The sequence below is a fragment of the Manis pentadactyla genome, chromosome 2 (assembly GCF_030020395.1).
Source record: "Manis pentadactyla isolate mManPen7 chromosome 2, mManPen7.hap1, whole genome shotgun sequence".
Lineage (NCBI taxonomy): Eukaryota > Metazoa > Chordata > Mammalia > Pholidota > Manidae > Manis > Manis pentadactyla.
The window spans coordinates 202,244,596-202,269,914 of record NC_080020.1 but is presented as its reverse complement, the minus strand read 5'-3'; the positions used below and the strand labels follow the sequence as shown (position 1 = coordinate 202,269,914).

Below are 25,319 nucleotides of genomic sequence, written 5' to 3'. Positions count from 1 at the left end.
TGTCCATACTTGATGGTGGACTTCTAAGCAAGTGCTCCTTTCACATATCTTAATTCTGCTCCACTCTTGTCTACCACACCAGTCCTGCCACTAGAAACTCAACAGGGTCCCTGACATTAGCATGCTGCTGCCCACAGCCAGGGGCTGGAGGAGGCGGGGAGGGAGGGTAGAGCTGCCCAGGGCCTGGCATCTCCATTTGTTAAAAAGCTGGAGCCACAAGCCCTTAAATCTAAGGCCCAGATGAGGAATGTCCCTTGTCCTCAAGCACAGAAGGGCACCCTTCCTGCTTCCTGCCTCCAAGCTGGTCCCACTTCCAAGAGACTTAGAGAAGTATTTCGCCTGGAGGAGCCAGGATTTGAGCCTATGCAACCTGACTCCTGAAACCAAGCCTTTAATGAGTTTGTCAAACTGCCTTCCACACAGAAATTTTTAGAAGAAATTCCATTTCTTAGAAAACCTCACTTCCTTCCTCTTGGTCCCCAGGCCTATAGTGGGTTCAACAAAGGCCTCTTCCCAGAAGCTTAAGTTTTCTCCAACCCCGGCCTCAAGCTGAGTTTTGGCTGAAAAAAAAACTGGGAGAATATTCCACCCTCCTCTTCTGAGTGTGTACACATTTACCCTGGGACCACTTGGAGGGGGTGGGCGGTACAAATTGCAGAGGTTCCTGCAAACCCAGAAAGTTCTGGAAAAAGTGGGGTGAGTCCTATGTCTGCCCTCACTGGGCAGGTTCTACAGGAGCGGAGAGGGGTCAATTCTTATCACCAAGGGCTCACTTCCTTGAGGTCCCTGCATCACCCAAGAGCCTGTGGCCCTGCTTTGCTTTAGGGACCTTTTATCCCCAGTCACCTGGGTGGCTGCACATCTTAAAATCAACACCCTTCCTATCACTTCTCTCACCCCACCCTTCCAGTTTGGAAGTCCTAGAGGCCCTCGAACAGTGGTTCTCAAACTTTAGTACATGTCAGCGAGGGGGGCTCGTTCAAGCCCAGAATGCTGGGCCCCACCCACAGAGCTTCTGAGCCAGTAGGTCTGAGTAGGGCCTGAGACTTTGCATTTCTAACAAACACCCAGGTGCTACAGCTGGTCAGGGCCACACGTCCCAAACTACTGCCCTAGAGGGTGAGAACGTAGGTCAAATTCTGGCCACTCATAGCTGACCCTCCCAGAAGTGCTATGGCCTCCAGCCCCAGAGCAGCTCCGCAGCCTCAGATACCAGGGGCTGGGCCGGGGGTACTCCAGAGCAAAAGCCTGAAATCTGTAGCTTCACTAAGGGCCTTGAGCCAAGATGCCTCTTTTCCAGGAAAATTCTTCGCAACATGGTAATATTGCCCACCAGGGGGCAGCAGAACCTCACGAACAGAAACTTCTGCAAGAAAAGGAATTGGAAAGTTAGGGGCCCTCACTGAGGTCTCTGACGTCCCATGGACAACTCAAGTCGTTGAAGCAGCAGGGTCAGAGTATAATAATTCTTTACATTCAATTAGTGCTTCATGGATGTCAAACTTTCCCATTGATCACCTCAACCAATACACAACCGTCCTGATGCAATGGAGCATCAGCATCTCTGTGTGACGTTAAGAAAATGAGGCCCTAAAAGGTTAAGCTTAGGTGACTTGTCCAAGATCCGAGGGCCAGTAACTTGCCAGATTAGGAACTTGGGCGCAGAAGCCTAAGCCCTCGCGCAGTGCTCTGCCTCATGCCTACACGACAGTCATCACAGTTGCGGTTTCTCGATTGTTTACCACAAAAGGCACTCCCTCCTTTACTCATTACCGCGTTCTATAAAGCACGCTCTCTAATTATCCCCACTCTGCAGGCAAGGAAAGTGAAGCGGAGGAAATGAAGTAACTTGCACGATTAGGAAACAGTGAAGCTAGGATCTGACCTTGGGTTTGTCTGACAGAATTATCCGCTGACCCCTACTGCTCCCCATTGTCACTCGTGGTCATCAGCCATGTATTGAGTGGCTCTGTGGTAATTCCAATACTGTGCTCGTCACTGGCAAAGGAAAGTCCTAGCCCCCAAGCAGTACTCAATCTAGGAAAATAGAAGATGCCTCTTCTAGGCACCACAGGAAACCCACCAAGGGAGGTACTATTATCCCCATTTTACAGACTAAGCACCAGTGCCCAGGGAGATTAATGAGTTTACCTCACTACAGGACAGTAAGTGACAGATTAGGGATTTGCACCAAGGCCATTTGCTACACCTGCTGCTTTCTTATACCCATCAGTACCAAATGTTCTGTGACAAAAATATCAGAAACAGGAAATGTCCCTAAACACATAGATATCAAACTTTCTCATATTATCATTTGCAGGTCTTTAAGAGAAAAGAAGAAAATGCTACAATTCCTAACTCATTTTATGAGGCCCCAATGCCCCAGTACCCAAACCAGACAAAGACAGTAAGTACAAAAAAGAAAGCTACAGACCAATATTTGTCATGAACATAGACATAAAAAGCCTCAAAAAAAATGTTAGAAAATCAAAGCCAGCAATATAAAAAAAAAAGGAGAGTAATACATCATGACCAAGAGAGGTTTATCCCAGGAGTGCAAACCTGGTTCAGTATTCCATCCACGTCATTGCTTTTATCAACAGACTAAAGAAGAAAAACATACAATCATCCAAATGGATGCAGAAAAATCACTGGACAAGATTCAGCTCCATTCTGATAAAATCTCTCAGCAAACTAGGAATAGAATGGTATGTCCTTAACCTGCTAAAGGGCATTCACAAAAAAACCCTACAGCTAATATCACACTTAATTGTGAAAGCTGAATTCTTTTTCCCTAAGATCAGGTGTATGACTGGGACACCCACTCTCACCACTCCTATACAACACTGTCCTAGAAGTCCTTGCTAGTATAAATAGGTAAGTAAAAGAAATGAAAGTGATACAGATTGAAAAGAAGAAATACAAATCCTTCTATTCACAGATAACATAACCATCTACATAGAAAATCTGGAATACTCTACTAAAAAGCTCCTAGATCTAGTAAATGAGTTTAGCTACAAACCAGGTTACACAATCAATATGCTTCTCTCTATCAGCAATGAACATTTAGAAATAAGAAAAATTTTAAATGCCATTTACAACAATACAAAATATTTGGTTATAAGTCTGAAAAAATGTACACAGTCTCTGTATAGTTGAAAACTATAAAAGACAAAAAATAGCAGGTAAGACCTGAAGATGTGAGAAATGCAGTTTTCATGAGTTGAAAGACTCAGTATTCTTCAGATATTAATTCTGCCCAGATTCAACTACAGAGTCAACACAATGCCAACTGAAGGATTCGTGTCCAGAATATAACAAACTCTCAAAACTCAGCAATAAGAAAACAATCAAATTTTTTTAAAAGACTTTGAATGGACATCTCACCAAAGAAAATATATGGAGGTCAAATAATCACCCAAAAAGACACTTAACATCATTAGTCAATAGGTAAATGCAAATTAAAGCCACAATAATCTACTACTACACACCTATTAGAATTAAAATTAAAAGGAAAAAAAGTATTCCTGGTGCAAACGTTTGTTTTAGCCACTTTGGAAAATATTCTAGCCACTTTGGAAAATAGTTTGGCAGTCTCTTAAAGTTAAATGTGTTTTTCATACAAGCCAACAATCCCTCTTCTTGGTATTTAACTAGAGAAATGAAAAGCTATGCCTACAGAGATTATTCATAATAACCAAAGCTGGAAACAACTCTGATGTTCTTCAGTTAGCAAATAGATCAAGAAACTGTGGCCCATCATACAACTGAATACTACTCAACAATAAAAAGAAATATACTCCTGACACACACTATAGCATGATGAATCCCCAGTGCAATAAGCTAAGTGAAAGAAGTCAGACCTAAAAAGATATGTACTGTATGAGTCCTTTTGTATGACATTCAGAAAAAGGCAAAACTGTCATGGCTCAGAACAGATTAGCAGTTGCCAGGGTGGGGAAGTTAGCAGAAAGGTTATCTACAAAGGGGCGAAAGAAGATGGGTCAGGGAGAAGTGATGTGGTGGTTCTGTATTTTTATTATGATGTTGATTAAATGACTGATGCATTTAACAAAACTCTTAAAACTAGACACCAAAATAATTGATTTTACTATACATAATTTTAAAATAACTTTTAAAAACATTTTAAAACTGCATAAACAAACTACCATTTAACAAAAGTTTTTTTTCTTTAAGGGGCATTACTATTAGCAGACATAATGTAGGGGGGCAGGCATGGGGAGGGCTGTATGACACAGAGAGGACAAGTAGTGACTCTATAGCATCTTACTACCCTGATGGACAGTGGCTGTAATGGGGTATGTGGTGGGGACTTGATGATGGGGAAGTCTAGTAACCATAATGTTGCTCATGTAACTGTAGATTAATGATACCAAAATTAAAATTAAAATTAAATTTTTAAAGAAGTTCTTTTTATTTTACCCTCACATAATATGTTTATGGTTGAAAGTCTTATCACCATATCATACTTCTTACAACAAACACATAATTTAAATTTAATTTTAAAAAATTTCTTCCAATCCAAAGGCTGTTAAAAATATTTCTCAAATGAGTTGTCACTATATTATTATTTAGTACACAGTTGACCAAAACATTAATAATACGTTACATAAAAAGTAAAATTTTATTAGAAATGTATTAAGAACTAGATTTAATTTTCTAATGAATTCATGTGTCTACTGCCACCAAGATAGAATTTCAGAACCCATTGTGTTCCATTTTTCTTTTAATAGAAGGACTGAGAAATTTGTCCACATAACAAGGAGGCCAGAACAACAAGGAGTTCTGTTATTCAAATGTCACTTCTTTGAGTTACTCCTGAATTATATGCCAAATTATATTCTTGCAAAGTCATTTTTAATCAACAGATGACAACTCGAATAACTTCTTCAGTATAGTTGCAATAAAGAATAAGAAACCAGCTGCCTCGCAATAGTCATTTGCCTTTTAATTTTCTAATAAGTGTAGCAAAAATGCTTTTGCAAGACTTAGCAAATAAGTGTGCCTTTTACTCATTCACTTAAAACCACCTTGTTTAAGCCAACATACAAAAAAAGGTTTAAGAAAAATAGAAATAGTGGTAATCTCAATATATTTTTACCAATGCAATACTTTTTGACAAAATAGTTTAATATCACTGTGTTTCTTTTCTTTTTTTGTCAAAACATAGGACCCATAGATTGAGCTAATTTGATTTATGGAAAATAACAACCAAGTCAATATTAAAGTGATGTAGATCTATGTAACTAGTTATCCCTGGTTTTAAAAGTTGTAAAAGATGATTTATCAATGTGCTCTGTTTCCTTAGTTTGCAATAATGGAAAGTAATGGGTGGCAAAAATTATGTTTTTTATGAAGCACTAAGTATGGTCAAAATAATAGTATTTTTCCAGCGTGTGTGTGTTATCAAACTCTGGTGTTCAGCTTTTGTGAAAAAATACATAAAATTCTACATCAAAAAACCAGAAATAATTTACTAAACATTATTAGACATTTATTACTCCACTTATTAACAGAGAAAGATATACACTGCTAAAAACAAACCTAATCAGTTCAGCAGCTAGTATACACCTTTTTATTTTTACTAGCAGGTAATAGAAAATGTTAAATATTTAATAAGATGCATTAAGATAAGCAATAGGTATAATCAATCCACGATTTTATTTGATAATATAGATCTTAAGCACTTTATTGTCTAACTCAGAACAAACTGAAATAAATCACACAACTTTTATTTGCAGTTTTTTAGCTCCATCTTGAATAATTTGGTAACCCCAGAGATTTGAAGAATCAGCATCACTAATGGTTTGCACTTGTTAAATGTGCCTTTTTTCTAGCTAATGAGGCATCTTAGAATGAGTGTGTGTATAGATGAAAGAAATTGCTCATGTCAAACATTCAAAAAATAGCTATTTTAGCATTCAGTGTTTCTTTCATGCTCTCTGTGTTTATCTCTCTGGAATTCTCCTTCACGAGGGATTCATTCTTTGACAGTAGTCAATGGACACAAGAGGCAAAATCAGTCTTCAAAGGAGTGTTGGCCTTCAATGGCCCCACTCTACAATGTATTAGGATTCAAAACATCATAAAGTGGGCCAAAATTTCCTTGTCTAACACTGTGTTGTACCTGTAAGAGAAATGTACATATGATACAAAGCCAGAGGGCAGGTTTATGATTCTTTGATTAATCACTAAAGAAGATCCCTGGAACTGATGTTTCAAATAATCTCTCATCTGGTGCCTCTGGAGTTACACCCTGGGGTAGTTCATCACAAGATGTTCTGAAATGGGGGGAGCACTGCTTGTTTGTGGAAAACATGGAACAGCTCGAAGCTGCTGAGAGAATGATTCCATCACCTACTTTTTGACAGGGAAATTGTAGGAAGATTACATATGAAAGTTAAATATCTGGAACTACAGTCCTTTCCCATGCCATCAAACCTCTTGGGAAGTCCTCTTATAACCCCAGTTTGAAGAATTCTCTGAGGTACTGCTCAGAAAATGCATCCCGCTTCTCTTAAAAGTGGTTCTAAAACAAAGAGGTGTCTGCTGGTCATCTTAGTAATGTTGTCTCATATTCCTGTTTCTCCTGCTCTGTCTGTCCCCAAAGGTCTGTTCCTGCTCTTGATACACCTGGCATTCTCATTCTGCCCAGTTCAAGAAGTTTGCAGGGATACAAACACCCAGTCCTCAACTCCAACTGCCCCTGATAACCCCATGCCTTTCAACACCCAAGTCAGGCCCCCTCAAGACCCAAGTCAGCCCCCCTCATCTATCCTTCCTCCTGTGTAGAATTGTGCCCCTCCTCTACCCCATACATACTTTACCACAATATTTGTAATACTTTATTGATTTTGTTTACACATCTGTTCCCCATTTTTTAATTCTTATTCCTTTATGTATCCTCAGTTCCTAAAATATTGTAGAAACACAATAGATATTACTCGAATAAATGAACCTAAGGCTCACTTGCTGCTTTCCCATTAATGACAGCCTCTTGTTCCAGCCCTGTACAACCTTACTTTGACCCAGGCATGATATAACATAACCAAAATTTAGCCACAGTGCAGCCATAGACCTGGCTGCAAAGCTCTTTCAACCCTGTCAGGATGTTGTTTGCTAGCAAGCTACTAATAACTGTTCCCAACTCTGACTGCATGTTAGAATCACCTGGCGAGCTTTTTTTAAAAAGCTGATGCTCAGGCTTGGACCAAGACCACTAAATCCGGAAGTTCTTGAGAGAGGGGACTGGGAATCAGCATTTGTAATGCTTTCCAGCTGATTTTAATGGACAAACAAGTTTGAGAACTGCTGTCATAGCAGAAAGGAGCATTGGGATTACACTACCTTTAGATGTGGAAGAATTCTCAGTTCAACCCCAAATGTGTTTCCTAATACTCCCTCTTGGTGTGGGCTCCCAAACCTTTTCTTTCAGACTACACCCACATCCACCTGGAATTCAGCTCAGCATTCAAATCCACCCACCCAAGATACCATACATCTAAATATTTAAATGTTATAAATCAAGCTAAAAACTGTTAAATTCAGTATGTCCTTTCCTCCTGCCTTGACAAATACAACATTTGTAACATCAAAACTGAATGGTTTTTGTATGACTAAAAGTTGGCAAAGTATCAAATACAAATGATTGTACATGTCTGGTTACACATGTTAATGAGTGGATCATGTTTAGGTGACTAATACAATGAAGATACACCACAATTACTTATTATAAATCTATTCCATAAAAATCTATATTCCTTGTCCCTTACTTCAGTAAATCATTAATTGTGTGGCTATAATCGAATTTTTCACAGTGATGTCAAATTTGGAGATTTCCATCTAGGGAAACAATCTACTAAGGTAATAACCATGGGAATTAATAGAATTTTTAAGGCAATACCCAGATTGAAAATAAACTATGAATTTTACATACCAAGCTCAAATATTGTAATGGAATCACATATAGTAAATTAGTGTTGTCACATATGGTAAATTAGCTGGAAATACAAGTTTTAATTTCCTTATATAAATTGCTAACTTATATAGTGATTTTTAGTTTCTCTTAAACAGTATCTGGAACTGTGCACTATTTCATAAGTTCCTCTTCTTTCACTTTTCTGGACTGGGTTATCATAAGAAAACTGAAAATAGCAATACATGGGTATATTTGTTCAAATTTCCCTCTGGTCAAGATGGATACCTTAATCCAGAATGGCCCAAAAACAGTCTATAGTATATGAATCTTCTCCTTCATAGTGATACAAACCTGTTTCATTATTCAAATTTCCTGTATTTTACTGGAATTGTAATTTTTGTTGCCTGTTGGCCATGCAGCCAGTTTTTTTCTATTTAGAATAACTATTTTCTCTAAATGTTAAGTGCATTTTCAGAATCCCTTTAAAAGTGAAATAACCAAATCTAAAAAGGTTCGGGGATTTGGTTGTCTTTGTTTCTGTTTTTGTAAACCTCTGCTGACATTAATTATAGCAAGCAACAGTTCATAACAAATTACTGGAAGATGAGAATTAAAAATGAATTTCACTTTCTGCCAAAGACCAAGACTTGCTCTTTGTTTCAGGATCTTCTATTTTTTTTCTTAGCTCTAATATTTCATATCTTGTCTAAATTAAATCTAATTGCCTTAACAGCATTTTATTAGAATTCCCATTGCACAGCTGAGTGTTCATAAAGTCATATTTGGTATGTGTTTCATCAAGATGTTCCACCTTTAAGCAATTACAATGTACTATATTTAAAATAATGTATATAATCTTTGAATTGTTCCAAGGAATGCCATTGCTATCAGCACAGCTGAAGCTATACATGTCTTATTGAAACTCAGACTACTGTTCAGAGAATGCTTCTATATTTTCAGCTAAACTTCTGGATTGTATACCTTTTTCTTTAATAATCATTTAGCATCATTATCATAAGCTTAACCTTGATAATCTCTTAAATCAGTGGCTAAATTTAAAGCTGTATTTTCATTTGTTTTTTTATTAAAGTATCATTGATACACAAGCTTATGATGGTTTCACACACACAAAACAGTGGTTCAACATTCACCCATATTATCAAGCCTCACCCCCTCCTCTGTGGTCACTGTCTATCAATGTAGTAAGATGCTATAGAGTCATTAATTGTATTCTCTGTGCTGTCTTACCATCCCAGTGACCTACTTATGTCATGATTTTGAAGTATAGTGCCCCTTAATCCTCTTCTCCCACCTTCCCCAGCCCTTCCCCTTTGGTAACCACCTGTCCCTTCTCAGTGTTTATGAGTCTACTGGAATGCTGTATTTTTCATAGCAGGGATAAAACAAAAAATACTGTTTCTTGTTTCATATGATAGTTTAACAATGATCATCATAAATGTGAGTCTTTCAGTATTTTTTACTCTGCTCTGATCTCGTTGAATATTTGCTTCTTGAAAAATTATATATTTTTCATAGTTTATTATCCATAACATTAGTAATCCCCTTTTAATCCTTCATCCTCAGTTAGGATCATATGATTTCAAATCTGTCTTTCATGTTTGCTCATTCTAGCAGCAAATTTTTAAATCATTTATATAAAACCCAGACAACTTTGCATGGTTTTCTATAAAGACTGTATAGTGAGTATGATGAAAAGTATCATTTTGTTTGGCTAATTGGGCACAGTATTTTTCTTTTTAAGAACATCCTGCCATTGTTCTGTATTGGCTATTTGTTGAATACTATTAATTGTTTAATGTTTATTCACCTCTTTTTCCCCTCAAACAATTAATCATTCGGTCTTAAAGCTGACTTCAATTTAAATTACAGAATTTCAGAATTGGTACAGAATGAACAAAAGACTGTCTTTGAACCTAAACATAAAAGCCAGTTTATACAATTTCCTTCTCCAATTAAAGAATTTTGATGTAAAATGGAATTTTAAATAGTCTGCCATCTTCATCCAAGGTTTGTAATCATTCATTTGGATGGGACTAGGCTGTAAGGAACATTCCCTGATGTGAGAAGGATGTGATAGGCCTTTTTCCAGAATCAGGCTCCCACAGGCACAGTGAGGCCCCCAAGGTTTCTGTTTCATCATTGTCCTCCCGCTGGGCTGATGTCATGATTGTCATTTTCTCTGCGTCTCCTAGGCAGGCACAAGTTGCATCTATTGGCTTCTGGGTTATAAATCTGATATGAATAATTCCCTTTTACATTCTCATTGTCTTGATCACTAATTAAATCTTTCAGTAAATAATTTGAAAGGTACTATGTAAAAATTTTATGTGGAATGGTCCAGCAAAAGCCTATGCACTTTTATTATTTCTGCACTTTTTAAAGATTTAAGCAGATCACCTCTTTGACAATTTTCTGTGTCTTTTCAGCTTCTGAGCTTTACTCTCCTTTATATATTTGTATCACAATCTTGACTTGGATTCATTCTCAATGATAACAAGATTAATATAAAATGACTATTCAAATTTGCCTCATTTGAGCATATTTCATCAAAAATGTAAAAAATGAAAATGCAAAATTAGGCTCACATGTATTTTTAATTTAACAGCATTTTAATATTCAAACTTATGCATTAAAATTAAATGGCAAGATCCAGATAGTAGTGAACATAAAATTTTAAACAATGATGACATTTTAATTTGATTGTCTGAAAATTTGATTTGATTACATTTAACATGTTTATAAAAATAAAACATCCTTTACTTTTAAGTTGCAATAGAGCATTGCAATTCTAGCATCCAAAGTCTGCCTCCTGATGTAAAGAAAGAGTGTGTGCCTCACACATGTGACATCTAAATGTACGTATATACAATTTGGAAAGTACTATGAATTGTTTAGGATACAAATGTTCCTTAGCCACTGGAAATCTGTAACTGTTAGTGTGTTAATTCCTGAATACCTTCAGCAACAGAAATTAGAAATTGAAGAGAAGCAAGAAAATAGACTTAGCACTTCTGGAAATGATATTGATAAGAATTCATAGCATTTATGCATTCATAGCGTAGATGAATGTTTTCACACATTAATGAGGTTTTTCCCTACCTAAGGGCATCTGCCACCGAAATAGTCTTTCCGCTTGGAAGCAGTGTCTTTTTCTAATATTGGTAGCAATACAGCCTCCAAACCTTCCTCACATCAGAACACAGCCACCTTCTGTTCTGAGGACATACTGCTAGGGACAAATGAAGAAGCATTTGCTGGAGGAGGACAGGTGTTACAGAGTCGTCCCATGCCAACACTGATTGCCCCACAGGGTGCCATCTTTCTGTGTGTTTGTAACATGTGGGGCCCCCTAGAACCCTCCTCCTGCTCAGGCCCAACAGTCTCAAGTCCCGCCTGGCCCTTACCCCTCCTCCATGAAGGGAAAGCTCCTCCTTACCTTGCCCCAGGGAGCCCATTCCCTGGCTTTATCCCTCCACACCCTAACACAGCACTCTTGGAGACACTCCTCCTGGGAGTCAGTGCAGGAGCCGGAAAACCCTGCCTATCTCCAGCCTATCTCTGCCCTGTTTACTTTACCAAGAGAATATTCACTCTTCAAAATTATTCATGATAGTGTCATTTCATCAAGCTTTTCCTTTGGTATTTCTGCCTCATGGCAAGAGCTCAACTAACTCACACGGACTGACACCCAGACAAGCTAACAATGAGACAGCTCTGCAGACCGATGAGTTTTGTTGGTTTGTTTTTTGTTTTTCATGTTTGGAAGCAGGAGAGCAGAAGGGTTAATCACTGGACCTCTGTAGTCCTGCCACCTGGGTGGGCACCCCAGCTCTGATGCTTGCAAGTTGTATGACCTGAAGTCAGGTTACTTATCCTTTCTAAATGTTAATTTCCTCTCCATTATATGGGAATAATAATACCTACCACACAGCATTTGTTGAGGGTCAAATATGCAATAACATATATGAAGCATAGGGCACATAGTAAGCATGCTATACCTATTCTTTTCATTATTTATCAAACATTTATTTACATGTTCAGGAACAACATTATTTCACATTAATAAAAACCTTGTACCTCTTTGTTCAGGCTTAAGACATGATGTATATCACAGGTTATTCTTCAAACCAAACAATGTATCAAGGGAAGAGGGAGCATGTTGAAGTCTTATGTCATATTTGCATAATAAAGTCAATCATTTGTAACTAGCAAATGTATTGGATCAGCTTCTCTCAGAATTGCAGCAAATGTGAAAGTCAGTGACGAGCAACCGCCAATGGCTAGACTCAGGGATAAAAGGGCCATGCAAATAAAATGTTACATTTGCATGAGTGTGATACTGTGATTTATAATAAGAAATATGTATTTGGCCTTTGTCCCAGTTCCTGGCACAGCTCCCAAATCCCTTGGCATTTCCTAAGTGATAAGAGCAATGAAGGTATCTTGATAGGCAAAGCAAACCCCTTTCAATCACACCAGAGTTCATGTTAATGAGATGGCTTTTAGAAAGTGCCAAGGGAACCAACCATGTGATTGGGAGGGCTGGACCTTTCAGTCCCACCCCCTGACTTCTAGGGATGGGGAGGGGGCTGGAGACTGAGTTCAGTCACCAATGGCCAGTGATTTCATCAGTCATGCCTACATAATGAAGCCTCCATAAAAATCCAAATGGATGGGGTTTGGAGAGCTTCCAAGTTAAGGAACAGGTGCAGACTCAGGGAGAAGGGCACATCTGAAGAGGACATGGAAGCTCCCCTGTGCCCCTTCCCACAGACCTTGCTCTATGCATTTCTACCATCTGGCTTTCTTTTATAAAAGAAAGTTTATTATCATAAACTGATAACCTAATAAGGAAAATGTTTCTCTAAGTTCTGTGAGCCACTGTAGTGAATTAATCAAACCCATGGAGGGGTCACTGTAACCTCCAATCTATAGACAGCAGTCAGAAGCACAGGTGACAACCTGGACTTGAAACTAGTATCTGAAGTGAGGGTGAAGGGTTATCTTGTAGGACTGAGCCCTTAACCTATGGGATCTGGCACTATCTCTAGGTAGATAGTATCAATACTGAGTTGAATTGTAGGACACCCACCTGGTGCCAGAGAATTGGCTGTGTTGGGGGGAAAACCCACACATCGAAGTTGGGAGCAGAATTATACTGAGCTAACTGGCACCGTATTTCTGATGTGGTCCACCAATGTCTGGTCACCCTCTATAGGCTGGCCCAGATTCCAGCCCCGCACCCCACCCTTGTACCTGGTTTCTCTCACAGCCCTGCCCTCTGCAGCAACTGCCCATGACCTCATGGTTGGCATGGATCACACCAGCCCTCTCCAACGGCCCACGCCTTCTGGGACCCATCACAAAACCCCATTTCTAGTGCCTCCTGCCTGGGTGTGGTGTGGCTAGTTGCTCTTCTTCCCAGACCTACTCCGGGATCACTGAGAACATATCCCTACAGGTCTTCTGTACCAAAATACTTCAAGCAGGATCACTCAACCTTGCCTCCAAGAAAAGAGAGGCTTGTTCCCTCAGCAAGTCACATGTCCCAGAGCTGGGCTCTGTCTCCACAGGACACCCAATAGGTCAGCCCCATCCATTCAGTGAAACAGAAACCAGTCCGACCAGTTGTTTGGCATCATGTGAACCAAGTATAAGTAAACTTGAGAACAGATGGTGGCCCAAGGACAGGGAGGCTGTGCGTCTGCGTAAGCTGGGGGCCTGCTCACACTTAGCCTCTGAGAGCACAGACATGCTACATCTCTGGTAGTCCGACCAGTTTCCCCCAAGATTATTATGGTTTTTGACCACAGAGGCCCTTCAGAGCCTTGAGAATGCTCACACAGTAAGGAAAGAGTCTCTCTGTGTGATCAGCTGGGAAGCAATTGTCAATTTCTTCACCTTTGTTCCAGGCTTAGAGCCTCAAAGGGGTCTTTTGTTTGATATTTTATGATGAAAGGACACTAGGTAAAGACATGTTCTCTGACATACAAATATGCAAGCCCTGAACAGACAAGAGAATGATCTCAGACATAGTTTTCCCTGTGTTGTCTCCCTACTGCCAGGGAGTCCTAACTCACATGACCTCACCGTCCATCAACGTCTTTGCCCTTCGTCTGTCTCTCTTCTCCTTCTCTCTGTTTACCCCACTTAGTGCCAGACAGACTCCTCCAAACAAGAGATATGGCTGATACATTTTCATGTTGTTTTTCTTTGAAAAAGAATTACATTTCCCCATACTATATATGCAAAAAAAAATCTGAGTACAACTTGTCTGCATTTCCTGCTGAACTGCTGCTCTTCCAGTTTCCTTTGGAACAGTTATCACGCTGCAAGAGGAAATACTATCCCTTGTCATAAATTTACCTTCCACTCAATTTATTTCTCCCATATTTATTTTATAGGATTTTGAACAAGGGACTGTTAATTTGCCTTTTTAAAAAAACTCTTTCAAGCTTGATTTGTGTCTTCTAAGTCTCCCTATTGTAAACCCCCATCTCCCTGCCCACAGTGCATATTACATAGTCTCCCCCTGTCATTTTGGAGTGCCTCTTTCATAAAGAAACTCTTAGCAAAAATACAAAGTAATAGTACCACAATGTTGAAGTCGACTGATTTGAGGCTGGTATGAAAATACTATTCAAACAGACTGCACAGACCCAGCTTCAATCTTCCCATATTTGAAGTGGTCAGATTCACTCTAATTTAGGGAAAGTCTCAAAGGCCCTTTCCTACTCACGCTTTCATTTATTCTTAGTTACCCTCACTGGGCAAAGGCAGCAAGAATCTGCCTGGTGATGGGAAGGCATGGAAACCAGAGAAATCATCAAACTGGGAGAGGGAAATGGAAATGCAGCTAAAAGGAAGCTATCTGAAGTAGACACCAAGGTGATGACCAGCTGGGGACATGAGCTACTTGCCACAGATGCAGACCTTTTAAAAATAAGACTTAGAGAGCCAATCTGGGCCCAAAACCACACATATACAAGCCACACAGGTGTACACACACACAAAGTATACCTGACCTGTGTGCACATTCACATGTGCACCATGCACACCCAACACACACATACACACATGCTCACACCATGCTCACACAGCACACACACTATCATATACGGACCCCACAAACACTTGCAAACACATGCACACCATATACAGACCCCACACTCACCCACTATCTACAGAGACCACACACACACCCCACATACAATTCTACACACACACACCTCTCATAAGCACCCGCACAGAGTTGGCTGTGACCCTTCCTCCTTAGTTTCCATTCTTGAGCCTGGATTTGGAAATTGCTGAGGAGGTGGGGGTTGGGAGTGGCCAGTGAATCAGGAAACAGAAGCAGGCTTTGTGTGGGGGTCCCTCGGGATCACCCAGATGTCTTTTTAAGCCTGGAGTGGTTTTCTGTCACGTGTGGAGGGGAGAGCTGGGGTGACGCCAGGGGGCGGAAGCCTCAGGAGGAAGTTCCTAGGGAGGGCAGACACCAAGAAGAGGGGGCTCAAGTGGGGAGAGTGGCAGGGTGGAGAGCCGGGGAGTCCGCCCAGGACCCCAGGGTGAGAAGTGTGTGCTGGGTTCTGCTCTAGACTAGGAAGCCCTTTACCAAGACTTAGAGAGCCAACCTGGGTCCAAAGGGAAATAGCTGCCTGAACTGACCAGGGCTGACTACGACCTTGGGGCTGAGTGAGGCTGAACCCCACAAGCTGTGTGCAGAGGTAGCAGGAGTTAGGTCAGCCCCAGCCAGGTAGCCAGCATCCTCCCTCTGTAGCCACATCCATAAACATCCCACAAAAGACCACTTTAAAGAGAGCTGTTTAACACTTGGGCTCTCAGAACTTAAGAAATTCCCCCACCCTTCAGTTTCTAAAGGTCAATCTCATTCTAGCATTTTACAGAAGGTCAAGAAGTTTTGCCACCTACATCAGAGACATGCAGCTTTTCTCCCTCCTCTCCCTTTTGAAATGATAAACAAGTAAGTCTCCTGGTGGCTTCACCGCCTGGGAGAATGCTGTGCCACACTCAATGTCCGGAAGCAGTTAATTTTCCAAATGGGAGATGGTCACCACAGATGCAGACCTTTTAAAAATAAACACTAGAAAAATATTACTCTGGAAAAATGAAAGCCTAGAATCCTTGTGAGTAGGTGGGAGGTGACTGGCGGTAGGATAGGATCCAGTTTGCACAGATCAAAGCCTAGTTTACCCGGCTGTGCAAAAGCAAGAGAATTGGAACCACAGAACTTCAGAGCCAACAGGGACCTTTTGGGGGGTATTCCAGCCTCCTTACAGAAGGGGAAATTAAGGCCTGGGGCAGCAAGTAAGTGCTTATCTGTGTCGGGACTGGATCCCAGGCCAAGAGCTTTTTTGCTTATTATAAGCCTCATTCTTATTTGAATATTTCAGCTTTTTCCTTTTTAGGAAAATAATAGGCCTCTGACTTTAAAGTATCGCTTTTAACCCCTACTTGGGGCCCATTTGAAGTGTTAGGGAGATTCCCATCCTGGTTTCCTAAAAGTGCTTTCTCCTCTTGCCCCCCGCCCCCTCGTGCCCTGCAGCTGGGCTGGCAGTGAGCAGCCAGGACCCTGTGAGCAGAGGCCATGGTGGGGGCGAGAACTCCACGTGGGCAGCTGCTTCTTATCCACCTTACACAATGAGGTGGCCAAACTTGAGGATCTGGTGCCCTGAGACCAAAGAAATCCAGGTCATGGAGGCCAGCACTAGTTGGGGGTGTTTGGAACAGGGCAGCCTGGAGATCAAACTGCACCCACATCCTACCACAACCATCCCTTTCCTCTCCTAACAGGAACACAGTGCCTCTGGCCAGGAGTAAAAGGAAATGGAAAAGGACATCCCCAACATGGAGACAGGCACAGATGAGGCCCTCAGTACACTCCCGGTTTTAGGGTTGGAGTGGAATGGAGGAAATGTGAGAGACAACTGGTGCATCGTGAACAATGTATTTCTCTCACTCCAGCCCAGATGACCCCCCTGGACAGTGCTAACTTGTCATGCTTTATCAGCTTTTAAGTCTTACTCTTAATTTATCCATTGGGTCCCTACAAGATGGTTTTCTACAGCGAGGTTTTGAAAGACAAGGATGAATTCAAAAGAAAAAGCAAGGGACTAGACAAAGAAAAGGATAGGTGGAAAGAACAGTGGGCAGTGGGGGCCCTGGGAGAAGTCCCAACCTAGGAAAGAGATAGGTGCCACCAGGGGGCGCTGCTGACCCACCAGCCGCCTTGGGCCTGCAGCCTCAAAGGGTGCTCAGATCCACAATGGGCTTCTGTCCCTCCTCCACCCCACTCCAACTCCCAGGCTGTTCCTTAAGGCTTTAAGATCTCCCCTCTTGGGCCGCTGGGCGTTGTCTCAGAGGACTCTGGAGGGCCTCCTCCCTGGGAGCCTTTTCCTGAGAGTGAGCAACAGCAGCCTGGCCAGGCAGATAGGGGATGATCATAGAAGCGCTGCGTCAGGAGTGAAGAGGCTTCCCTGCTTTGCACTCGCCGAGTTTGAGACCACACACCTGTAGGGGTGGTGGGTAGGAAGGCACCTCTGCCTTTACTGGCATAGCCAGGCTGGATGGCAGCAGGGTCCTCCCTGCCTGCTCTGAAGCTCCAAAGCTATTTGCCCAGCATATCCAAGAGGAAAGTGCTCACTCTGGGTCTCCTTGTCAAGCAGCACAGAGATGATGCAAGGTATGCCAGAGTGTCAGGAAGCTGCCTACAGTGAATCTCAGAGGAGAGGTGGAGGGACCCCCTGTGGCCCACAGTGGCTGGGACTTGCTCTTGGAGCACAGAATCAGAGCCTGGGCATACATGTTCCTAGGGCCATTTGCACCAACCCCAGTTCCCCTCTGTCTGAGATCCAGCACCTGTTGTCTAGAATCACCACTTACTTGCCTCTGGGCAGACACCCTGACAAATTCTACCCACATGGGCTTCTCTGTTTTCAGTTCTGCTCCTCAGACACCAAAAGCTCCCATCACTACAACCTTCCTCATATTACCTTCTCCAAGATTATGGCTTAGCAGATATTAGTTACAATTCAGGTACACTGACATCTCTCAAGAAGATTTTAGGGAGACCTGTGCCTTTTAAGCCTAAAACATATCTCAGGATGGTTTCTATGCAAAGCCAGACTTTCTTTCAAAAGGCATTTATTGGTCTGCTCTTGCTTTTCCAAGGGCATGAGTGAGGCAGGCTTAAGGAACTAAGCGTGTTTGGACTCTGGGCTAATTGTTCCAGCCTTGGAGGGCACACTTGTGAGGGTGTGAGCCATGCCATGCACCTCAGGCATGGTTCTTGTAGGTGACAACTGAGAGACTGGCCCTACTGAGACAACAGGAGACACCAGCAGAGTCCAGACACCAGTGGGACCTTGAGCTGTCCATCCAGAAGGACTCCACCCAGCAGGCCGCTGTGCCCTGGGGAGGCTGCAAACCTCAAGGAAGAGGGGGCAGGATCTGGACTACTAGACAAAACTACGGTCAGATTGTGGATTCAGGAATCTCTGCTGATGCCATTTGGGTACGGGAATACCTGGGAAATTCTGGAAGTTGGGGGCTGCCCAGGCAACCAGACTGCCTCTGACACACCCAACCCTCATTTGGATTTGAGCAGAGACTCAAGAGCAGGAGGAAGGCACCCAGGAGCCTGAAAGTCATGCCTAAGCCTCTGGATCCCACATCTGAGGAACATGACTTACTATCAGCTATGAGCATTGGTAGCACCGTCGCCTCTGAGGTTTAACCCAGGCACGATTGTTACTGATTGAAAACAGAAGACCAAATTCCAGCCCCCTCCTCCCTCCAGTGGCAGGCAGAGGCTCCCCATCCATTTCCTGCCTTGGTCAGAATTGGCTGCAGAATGGGACATGCTTGACGGTGGCTCCTGCCAGGAGAGGCTGAGATTAAAGGCAGAAACAGAAAGGGATGCCAAGGGGGATAGAGCATGGACCTGGGGAGCTCATATCCTCCCCCTGCATCCAAGTCCCCCTAGAACCACAGGCACAGGCCCACAGAGGCTGTGGGACAGTGTGAGACCATCCTGTGACTGTGAAGCCACACTGCTGTGATGCGCTGGGGACAGCCCAGCTACCCAGCCATTCCCCACAGGAAGAAGGACCCTTCACAGCCACGTCGCCCTAGTCCTGAAGTTGGCTGGCTCTGCAGTTCTGAGAAAATCAAAGCTGCACAGGGTATAATTAGAGGGCTCCTAGCAAATGTCAGGTTTAACCAAAGCCTCTACATTTTATCATCAGGGTTCAGAAAAGCGGAGCAACCTCACAGAGCTAGATATGCTCTGCAGCTCTTCACTAGTGATTCCTAATTGCGTGCTCGTGACACCAGAATCTTCCATGAGGTCTCTGAAAGATGTCAAGAGATATGCAGCACTAATCAAAGTATAAAAAAATCAGTTTCAAAATTATGATAGGTGAGCAGTCAAGGGGGCCATTTACCCCCTCACTGTTTCATTCAGCATGGTCCTGCAGCCGTGCCTTATGCAGAGCCATTACTTATACTTTTGTTCCCCCTCAGCCCCGTGCTCTGGCAATTGAAGCCACATACCTGCCTCAGAGGGATACCATGAGGTTGCCATGGCAAGACACACAAGCAGTAGTGTCTCCCCAATCCTGGAATCACTTCTTCAGCTTATAATTAAGAAAGAGGAAGTAGGAGAAGCCCCCAAACAGCCAGTGCAGACACTACAAAGTCCACATTCCGATGGTCATGCTGTGTGCTCACTGAAAGTCTTCTCAGACTCATTCAGATCCTTTTAACTCTTGCTTCATAAATAGTTCTAACAAGCTTACCTCTCAGGTTTTGGGTTGGGTTTTGGTTTTGTTATATTATTACTTTTTTTTTTTTTTGTTCCCTGGAATATTAGAAGCAGCCAACAAATTAGAAGAAAATGCTGAACTGCTAGCGATGCGCACTGAGAATTGCAAAGATGAGTTAACTGTGAGATACCAGGAACAAGAAAGATATGAACAGGAGTCCCCAAAGCATAGAAACCTGGAGTCATCTTAGCATGGGACTAAATAGCCAGGTACATGTCAGAAAACCTGAAGGTATTACTGTGTGCCTGAATCACCAAAAACAAAGCTTTTCCACCCATCTTTTTTGACTCATTAAAAGTCATTTCAACAGCAAGAATGAGACCGCCTCTGCCTGGGAACCAGGCCCCTGTGTTAATGTTTCCTCTTCAAATGCGCCTACACACAGTGGACAGATTCACTCAGCAATTCCATTCCTTTAGCAGATAAGAATATGACTGTAAATTAGCATAAGGATTCTTCAGAGATGGTGCACAGAAACGGTGCATGCAGGATATTGGAAGAACATATAAAACACTTGAGAACAAACTGTTTCCAAGCCCCCATAAGGAGTTTGGAAGCTTCTATTTATCTACAAATAACCGACATGCTTCAGATATTCTTCTCTGTTTGTTAAAGGAGGCCCTAGGAGCCCTCCAGGCCACCGTTGAATGATTGGATGAATGGATGGATGGGTGGGAAATAAATAAACCTGGTGACATAGTTGGAATTATTTAAAAATAACAAACAACCTTTCTTTAAATGTAGTTCAATGCAGACTTTCACTGATTCACACATTTCTCACAATGAATCTTCATCACTAAGATCTGACTGTATTCATATTTATACATTTTGGATCATTTTTGCTGCTTATATTCTAGGATGACATCCAACATTCAGATGAAAAGCCAGGAATCCAACCATTTAAAAGTTTCTAACTATCCAGATGGCTGGCACCAGTAGATATAACCACTGTGTATCCATTCATTCAACAAATATTTATTAAATGTCTGCTCCATGCCTGGCTTTCTGCTCTGAAAACCCCAAACTGAGTAAGATTGATTATTCAGTCAACTTCCACAAAGCCACATCATCTTGAAGCAGAAGGAAAAAGCAACTGTGCACATAACCTGCTCCATGCCTAGCACTGTTTTAAACGATTTCATAACAACACCACTTTTTGTTTCATGTCAGCCCTCAAAAGTAGATGGAACTAGATGGAACCCTTAAACAGATGAAGAAACTGAAACTCAGAGAGCTCAGGTCACTTGTTCAAGCCACACAGCTAGTAAGAACAGAAGTCAGCAAACTATGGCCCATGGACCAAACCTGGCTCATTGCCTGTTTTCGTGGAGGTCTATGAGCTGAGAATTGTTTTTACATGTTAAATGGTAGACAAAAGTCAAAAGAAGAATATTTTGTGACACATGAAAATTACATGAAATGTAAATTTCAGGGTCCATAAGTAAAGTTTTACTGGAATATAGCTACAAACATTTGTTTACCTACAGCCTATAATTGCTTTTTTGTTACAATGGCGAAGTTCAATAGTTGGGACAGAGACATTATGGCCTGCAAGTCTAACATATTTATTATCTGGTTCTTGAAGGGAAATGTTGGCCAATTCCCAGTAGAGAGAAAATGAAGGAATGCCTGAAAGTGCCTGCAATAGTAAATAACTAAAAAATGTTAGTTATCATTTCCTCTTATTACCATCTAGCTCCCATTTGCTATTGGAAATACATTCCCAGGTAATTCAAAGGCTTTCTAAATTATTTTTTAAATCACTGCCTAATACACTTTCCCCCGAAGAACACATCTAGCTCTACTTGGCATTATCCACACAAAGTGCATTGTCCTGGCCTCACAGAAAGACAATGGGAGAGAGGTCCTGTTTCCTAGATGTCATCCTTTGGACTTATCCTTGTTGGAATACACAGTAGAAGAACCTGGAATGGAAGCAAATAATAACTAAGACTCCAGATTTCACTGTATCACAGGACACTGAAGGGAGAAAGGGCCTTGTAAATCATCTGATCCAATTGCCCATGTTTTACAAATGAAGAATCTGGTCACTGGTAAAGTTGTGGAACTTAGCCTAGAGCATCCAATGTGCCTGCTTCCCCTCCCTTTGATTTTAAATCTTTGGTTCAAATGACACACTGCAAAATGATCACAATAAGTCTAGTCAACATCTGTTACCATATACATTACAAAATTTTTTCTTATGATGAGAACTTTCAGGATCCACTCTCCTAGCTACTGTCAAATATGCAATGCAGTATTATTAACTATAGTCACCATGCTGTACATTACATCTCCATAACTTATTTATTTTATAACTGGAAGTTTGTGCCTTTTGACTCCCTTCACCCATTTTGCCCACGACCCCCCAACTCCCCTCAAATTCATTTTTAAAACAAAAGAGCAACTACCTGCCCCAGCTTCCTGAGCAAATGCAGGCTCCTCAATGCCCCTAATCAAGATCTGTCCATGTCAATCTCTCCCACAGGCTCCTGGTACCAACCTCACTCAGCTGCCGGTCAGGGAACAAGAACAGCTAAGAAAAATGAGAAGGCCCCACCCAGTGCGGTAGGACGTGGCCCTCACAGCCTGTTCTTCATACAGCAGGACAGAAAAAGCATTCACTTTCCTCCTCCATGTCATGATACCAATCAAAATTACCTTTAAATGAGGAAGAAAGTCATTATTTAATCAATAGGATTGTGTCAATTGAGGAAAATTTGTCTCCAGTGTAAACAAGCGGAACGTCTTTGCGCTCTATGAAAACAGTTTAAATTACTTGCAGATCCTGGCGACGAGAGAAATGTAGGAAGTGAACCTGAAGCTTGACACAATCAAGGTCTGGGAACCGAAAATAATAGGAATTGTTCTGATTTTCCTAGCAGAATAGAGCAGAGATAGGCACGCCTCTTTGCAGAACCAAGGATTCCTGTGCCTCCTCATTGCTCAGGAGGATGGGGAGGAGAGGATGGACAACCCCAAAGAGAGACAGCAACAAAGGTTAAATGAAAGGCTGGCAGCAGACCTCTCCTGAGCTGGCCACTGTCTCAGACCCGCAGGGGGCTAGTGGTAGGGAGAGAGTAGCATTAAAATGAGGAATGATCAGGTTGCAGAAGTCCAGCACTTCCTGCTCACAGCCCTCCCTTTGCTCCATCAATTCCTTTCAGCAGATCATATTGAGAATAAATTATTGCAGTGGTGGTTAATGTATATTGAGTGCCCACCCCATGCTCCAGCGTGCTCAGCACTGGATGTTCAGTGAGCTATTCAGTAGTCACAACAGCCTTAGGAGGTAGCCATGGTCCTGCCACTACAGATGATGAAGAGGACAGTAACAGCTGGAGAATGCCGGGCAGTTCTACCTGAGGCCTTCTGTCCTAATAGCCCAGTCTCAGAACCCGTTCGGCTTGCAGTATGCTCACTCCTGTGCCATCACAGGAGTCAATACAAGCCAGAGCTGCCCTCTGGACATCCCCACCGCCACAGGGAAATGGGAAAAGAGATTTTACCTGCAGTTTGTCCTGGGATCTTGGCTGAACAGCCTTTGTGTCTGCTTCTCGCTTCCTTCCTCCTCCACCCCTACCTCCCCTTTCACCAGCTGGACAGAACCTTTCCATGGTGAATGTGACCTCAGTCAGGGCGAAAGGCAGATGGTGAGAACTAAGTTTCCTGCTTCTTGGCAGGACTTGGTAGGAACTTGACTTCCACCTCTTACCTCCTAAAGGGGACTATGCAAGCAGCCACATCAACGTCACTGACATGCTCTCTTTCAGGACAAAGGGAACTATAACCAATTACATTTTATCTCTGGACTTTTCAACAGCCAGATTCCATCACTTTTGCAGCAAATTCTGGCTAATGTCCATTTCCCAACCTCTCCCCACCCACCCCTCACTTAGTTCCAATTCTGAAGTGTCCAAGTGTGTGGTTCATAATGACCTCACTTCCATGACTATATTCCTTACACATTCATCAGGAAACACCTAGTCACTGCACACCTAGGCCCTGGGTCACCCTAGTCATTGGACGTGGCTTAGGCCAAGGGGCCTCTTGGCCTCTGGGAAAGATGGGCCTGCTGGCCTGTCTGTGTGATGTGGCATCTTGGGCAAGAGAGCCAGAGGCTGGCCTGCTGAGAAGAGTTTCACATGAAAATAAAATAAGTGAAATGAAACATATTTGACCTGGGAAGAAAGGGAAGACCTCTCAAGTTGCCAAACTGAGAAATTAGACAGGGACAGAGCAAATGTGAACTCACAGAGAGCCCGTCGGAAGGAGCCCGGATGGAGCAGACTGGGGGCAGGCGTGCAGACAGACAGTTTATCCAGGTCGGGTTGGGGGACCAGTGAGAAACACTCCACAGAGCCAGACAGTCCACCCTTTGTACCGGTATTTATCTAACTTGTCAATTTTATAGCCACATAACCTTCCCAGTCGGCAGGAAAGCAGATATTGGTGCCATCAGGCAGCCTGGCTGTGGTTTGCACGGCCTGACAGATGCCAAAAACAAAGGGGAGGGGAGAGGGCACTTCAGAGACCACAAAAGATCCTTTATAATTATGCCTCTGCCTCCCCGGGGAGCTGGCCTCTCCTCTCCTGCGTGGGGAGGGGCCCGGTTGGCTTCAGGAGTGCTGTCTTCCCGGGCTACACGGGGCAGCTGCCTCGCACGCGTCGATTAATAACCGTGCACGGACTTGAAGGGAGCTATTACGTCGCCGCCTCTCTTCTCCGGGCTAAATGGCGGCAATCCCTTTAACCTTTCTTCATGGGCCTGATTTTCCATCCCTTTAATCATCCCTGTCACTTTCTGCTAGATGGTCTCCACTCTCACCACAGCCCTCCCCCAGGCTGGAGCGTCTGAGCCCACTTGAAAAGCAGGCGCGCGGCGGAGCAGCGGCGCCTTTCCCGCTGCACACCTCGGCCTCCCTGCGGCGGGTCGGGAATCCCCCCAGGCCGCCTTACTGCGGTTCACGACCCCGGGAGCGCTTCCCTCCTCCCTTTCGGGTGTTCCCCGTGAGCGCACCGTCGCTAAAGTCCAAGACCCCCTGGCGGAGAGTTCTCACGTGGTCGGTCTCTGCCCCTCCGTGTGCACTGCCCACCCCCACCCGGTCCAGACCCCAGCCTGTCCTGCGGCCCATGAAAACAGCCCCCAGCCAGCTTTCCTGCCGCCAGCTTCTGCCGCCAAAACACTTTAAAGCCAGCTTTAGAAATAATTTTTGAACTCAAATGTCATTTTTATCACGTCCCTCCCCTACTCGAGAGCCCTCAGCAGCTCCCTGTTGCTTTAGGGTATAGCAAATGTAAACACTTGCCAGATTTCTGAGCTCAGAGTGCTCTTTCCCACTTCTCTCTGCCTATGTCCAAATCCTCATTTAAAAAGCTTTCCCTAGTTAATCTTCTCACTCTGTGACGCCTTTACCAGCCACCTATCCCACTCTGTTTTGTTAGATACTGTTTTGGGTGTATTGATGTATATGTGGCTTAGATATATATATATATATATGGCTTGACAGCAAACA

At 42.8% G+C, this 25,319-nt stretch overlaps 1 long non-coding RNA gene across 1 annotated transcript in view; it reads right to left on the bottom strand.

Moving 5' to 3' along the window:
* Positions 1–4,591: 4,591 nt before the first annotated feature.
* LOC130682606 (uncharacterized) overlaps positions 4,592–25,319 on the bottom strand; it is a 66,255-nt gene continuing 45,527 nt past the window's right edge. Inside the window, exons 2-3 of the long non-coding RNA XR_008995872.1 lie at positions 15,890–16,045; positions 4,592–6,148 (exon numbers count right to left, since the gene is read on the bottom strand). This is a non-coding gene — a long non-coding RNA (uncharacterized LOC130682606). The remainder of the gene's footprint in view (positions 6,149–15,889; positions 16,046–25,319) is intronic.